Below are 5,804 nucleotides of genomic sequence, written 5' to 3'. Positions count from 1 at the left end.
AAAAACAAAAAAATGTGGAAATTAAAAACTAATCAACAACCAAACAATCTGAAGCAAAATAGAACTATCAAAAATAATCATCAAAAGCAAACAAATCCTCCAAATCATAAAGTAAGAAAAACTATGGATGAATACAATAGCACAACACCTCAGAAATAGGTAATCAATACAAATTCAAGAATGTCAGTGGAACACATGTACTGAAACGTAGATATAAAGCGGTGTTTGGTAATGGACGTATACAATAAACTCTCTCGTATTCCTCACGTGCTCAAAAACTACAATGACTTAATCGTAAGAGAGGTGCTTTCGGGGTTGCCTTTTTAAAAAAAAGAGAAAAATTGACATGACTTCATATTCGAGTTAGTGAATTCCAAAGGTATATGCATCATAATAAAAAAAACACCTAGTTTTAAACAAATCAATCTGAGGTCTTTGCAAAACAAAGTTATTTCTAGTGTTTGAATAGTGTGACGGTGATGATTTGAAGACATGCACAAGATATAAGTTGGGGCTTCCTAACTTTATACATAATTAAACATTTATTATACATAAGCTGGGTTTGTTTTTAAACTTACTTTACCCTTCAAAATATCTTGGCTAATTTGCCTTGAGAAATTATGCATTTGTCTTTCGTACGCTACCAAATTTTCCCGAGGAGTACCGCCTGTGCATTAAAATCGAGCTTATGGTTGGCGGCTCATCTTCTTCTTCTTCTTCTTCAGCGTTCCAGAATTTTTCTGGTTACGTGTGAGCTCGTTTGCCCATTTGGGTTCCCCACACTATACTCTAAGAGCATAGTCAGCTCACTCCGCTTTCGTGAGGCATGCTGGGTATTTTCGTGTTTCCATAACCAACCGAACTCCGACATGGATTACAGGATCTTTTCCGTGCGCACTTGGTCTTGTGCTTGCGTGTACACACGAAGGGGGTTAAGTCACTAGCAGGTCTGCACATAAGTTAACCTGGGAGATCGGAAAAATCTCCACTCTTAACCCACCAGGCGGCAGCGACCGGGATTCGAACTCACGACCTCCCGATTAGGAGGCCGACGTCTTACCACCACGCCACTGCGCCCGTCAGGCGCTCATCTATAACTGATGAAAACATGCAAAAGCAACGACAAAACATTTCTCCTGCGCCTGTATCGGATGTAAACTGTTTGTAAAATGACAGTCCCACATTATTACTAAACACTAATTACTGTCTGTGATAATTAGTGACAGGAGGCTTGGCCCAATTATCTGTGTGATCTCAGCCTCAAATTGCAAATGAGAGACGAACATTAGTGAGGATTACATGTGGCGTCGTGGGCTGCTTGCTGAACCGATGTTGTGAACTATATGTCATTCTCACAGTAAGCAAAGCGACGGTGACATTTCTGCAGGACACGAGGTATGTTACATTGCGTGATATACTGGGGGAGTTTAGAGGCACACTCATTCTGGAGAAAACAGTAGGCTCACCGGGCCATCTCAGATATGACCATGCTATAGCATGGGACAAGACCATCCCTTCATTTTTTCACTTACCAAAATAGCATTCTGACTGCTTGCTGTGGTGAGCCGGACAATTGTCATGAATTAACTTCTTTTAAAAGCCTCCAGTGACTTTTACGAAATCTTCTTCTTCTTCTTCTTCTGCGTTCGTGGGCTGAAACTCCCACGTACACTCGTGGTTTTTTTTTGCACGAGTGGAATTTTACGTGTATGACCGTTTTTTACCCCGCCATTTAGGCAGCCATACGCCGTTGTCGGAGGAAGCATGCTGGGTATTTTCGTGTTTCTATAACCCACCGAACTCTGACATGGATTACAGGATCTTTTTTGTGCGCACTTGGTCTTGTGCTTGCGTGTACACAAAGGGGGGGGGGGGAGGTGTTCGGACACCGAGGAGAGTCTGCACACAAAGTTGACTCTGAGAAATAAATCTCTCGCCGAACGTTGGGACGAACTCATGCTGACAGCGGCCAACTGGATACAAATCCAGCGCGCTACCGACTGAGCTACATCCCCGCCTTTTACGAAATCAGTTCATAGAGAGCACCCAGGCTGTTGATTTTTGGTATGTGACAAAACTGGCAGATAATCTTAATCTACGTAAAAGCCTGGTCAGATCTGAGACGGTTTGTGTATGGGAAGCAACCAGGGTGTTGAGTTTTGGTATGTGACAAAACTGGCAGATAATCTTAATCTACGTAAAAGCCTGGTCAGATCTGAGACGGTTTGTGTATGGGAAGCAACCAGGGTGTTGAGTTTTGGTATGTGACCTAGTGGAAGTGTGCTCTGATTGCATGTAAGGCCAAACAAAAATATATGTTGGTTTAGGGTAACCCGACCCACCTTTTTTCCCGTCGACCCTAATACTTTTTTTTTCATTTCTAAAAAAAACACCCAACTTTTGGGATATTTTGCGAACCATACCGAGACTAAGGAAAGTAACCTCCTTTAAAATCGACTAAATAATGTTGTTTTTTTTGTTTTTTAAAAGCCGACCTACCGACCCTATCTTTTTTGGTCACGTTACCCTAAACCAACATATATTTTTGTTTGGCCTAATTAATGGACTGGAGAGACCTAGCTGTCACTGTTTTCATGATCCTTTACATGGGACGGAAGATCCGTCTCTTTCAAATCAATATGCAGTGGCCCGGACAACCCCGCCCTTTCAACTCGCACATAGCGGAGAACAACAGGTATTTATAGAGAGGTAGTGTCCAAGTGAAGGCAAATGTACAGACGTTATGAACAGGAAGTCTCAGAAAGTTTGGTCTTTAGAATTGAAAAGTATTAACTGAATCCGGGACGTCTTAACAAAAAAGCGTTGATTCAATTGTAGTTATTGCCGATGAAGCACAGGGTGTGTATTCAATATGGTATAGAAGTGTCATTGATTAAAGTACACGAATGCCTAACGCGTTAATTATCTTAGGGCGCTTAAAACGCCAGAATGATCCGGTTCATACAGGACTGAACTCCTTGGTGTCATAATTATTATCACAAACCACAGCGGAGCTGATGACGAACGCCTGCTATCAGTGAGAGGCAGATAAAACTCGGTGCGGAGATTCCACTGACAACACTGATAGCGTCTCACTTCCATCTTCCACGACCCAGTTTCACAGAGTTCACCAGACCTTGGGGGGCCCAAACATTTTCTCACAGAAATTCTTACAAGTTCATTCACTCAAGAATTTTCTTGGCCGATATTTTCCTTTTCATTCAAAGCGACGCGAAACGCAGTAAAACGGAGAGCGCTGATTGGTTGTAGAATGCCCGCCACTTGCATAGCAACCAATCAGCGCCTAGAGTGGGTACTCTCCCGGGAATGTTGGGAGTGGGCCAGTATGCCATTGAGGAAATCATGGAGGTCATTAGTCAGGAAAGCCAAGATATTTCCAAACAGTTTGGCTCTCACTCGCTCCCCCTCCTCCTAGTAAGGTCCCCGACAGAAAGGTAGGTATAGATTGCCCTCATTTCCCTAACGTTGAAAACAATCCCAACAATCCCAAACAGCTTTGAGAAGTAAACAGTTTTAAAAACGACACTGTCAATAATCTGAAGGTAAGTTTCCATTCATCATCCTTTCAATAATATCTACATGCGTCGATTGCTCATTTCAATGGCCCACAGTTCAAATCACCATCAGTCTCAGATCTGACCAGACTGTTACGTGGGATGAGAACATATATATATATGATGCTTAGCCTCCTTGGACATATACCAGCAATCAACATCCTAAACTCAATAGAACTTCTGTAACATTCGATCTTAAATTTCGACGGCGAAGTGGCGCAGTGGTAAGACGTTGGCCTCCTAATCGAAAGGTCGTGAGTTCGAATCCCGGCCGCGGCCGCCTGGTGGGTTAAGGGTGGAGATTTTTCCGATCTCCCATGTCAACTTATGTGCAGACCTGCTAGTGCCTTAACCCCTTTCGTGTGTACACGCAAGCACAAGACCAAGTGCGCACGCAAAAGATCCTGTAATCCATGTCAGAGTTCGGTTGGTTATAGAAACACGAAAATACCCAGAATGCTTCCCCCGAAATCGGCGTATGCTGCCTGAATGGCGGGGTAAAAACGGTCATACACGTAAAAACCCACTCATGCAAAAACATGAGTGAACGTGGGAGTTTCAGCCCATGAACAAAGAAGAAGAAGATCTTAAATTTCAAATTAAAATATCTCGGTTTCTGTAAACAATACACCCATGGCTGACAGCTGGTTGTCAATAGATGTACCAATTAAGATACTTCTCCTCATTCACTTGTTCAACTTGCAAACCATCGACCCAATTTCGAAATGCACCTGCGCATTGTGTGCAGACCTGCTAATACCGTAGTGTCCACACAAGCACAAGACCAAATACGCATGAAAAAGATCCTGTAATTCATATGAGAATGGTGGGTTGCAGAAACAGGAAAATACACAGCATGCCCCCCCCCCCCCCCCCCAAACAAAAAAAACCACACAACTGCTTTTCTTGGAAGACTACTTTTCAAGCACATATAATAGCCCACTAATGACACTAGCAGTGACATTTACCAGGCAAATCTGCTTATGCAAGCAATAGACTAGAGATGATGCATAGCATATCCTATTCTGCATTATGACAAATAAGAATAAGAATAAGAATAAGAATACTTTATTATCTCATAGAGAAATTCAGGCGTGGTACATAACAATAATACAAACAGGACATTGTTTTTACATAAGACATATAGCACTATATAACAGGGCAGGTTATAAACACACCTCCCACATACCTTTCTGGCCATTCCTTGCATTGTGCTTACGCATTCAGTCATGAACACATCTATGTCTCACTTACACATCGCACACATGGACATTCTTATACGCTCAACTTACCCGTTCACACATGGACATTCGACCACGCTCCACTTACACATTCTTATACGCTCCACTTACACATTCACACATGGGCATTCTTATATGCTCCATTTACACATTCCCACATGGACATTCGACTACGCCCACTTACACATTCCCACATGGACATCTTTAAAGCACTGCGCTTACATATTCTCGCACACCTACGCGTATAACGGACTATGGCTAAACATCATTGCAAAATATCATAGCATACAATATATCACAGAAAAAATACGGACGTACATAAAACCAATACATACATGTACATTACTACTGATTGCACTGGCAGAAGAGGGGATGAGTCGGGTATGTGGATGTGTTTACATGTTGCCAAGGGTGATGGATTTGGGGATGAAGCTGTTTTGCAGCCTGAGTGTCCTAGCTTTGTGCGTGCGAAGTCTACGGCCAGAGGGAAGGAGTTCATAGAGGTGGGCAAGGACATGGGACCTATCTGAAGCTATCCGCCTACTCTTTCTCACCACACGCTTTTCATACAGGGACTCCACACTTGCTTGCTGCCTGCCAATCACCTTGCTACTGACATTCACCATTCGCACTAAGACATTCCTGTTCTTTACACTCAGACCTCCATACCAGGACACAAAACCAAAAGTGATGACAGACTCGATGAAAGAGCGGTAGAAAGTTTGAAGGATAGAAGGGTTCACATTCAACTTCCTAAGTTTCTGAAGGCAGTAGATGCGTGACTGACATTTTTTGTGTATGAGGGTGGTGTTTGCATTGAAGGACAGCTTATCATCGATAACTGTGCCAAGATACTTATATTCGGTCACACGCTCAACAGTCACACCATTAATCATACAGGCTCATGTAATGTGATGGAATTATAAGTCGGTGGCGGATTCACAGTTTAAAAAAATGTTCTGATACACCAACTGCATGACGCCTTTTG

Source organism: Littorina saxatilis, linkage group LG1, assembly GCF_037325665.1.
Source record: "Littorina saxatilis isolate snail1 linkage group LG1, US_GU_Lsax_2.0, whole genome shotgun sequence".
Classification (NCBI taxonomy): domain Eukaryota; kingdom Metazoa; phylum Mollusca; class Gastropoda; order Littorinimorpha; family Littorinidae; genus Littorina; species Littorina saxatilis.
The sequence above is the reverse complement of the archived record's forward strand: the minus strand, read 5'-3'. Positions refer to the sequence as shown.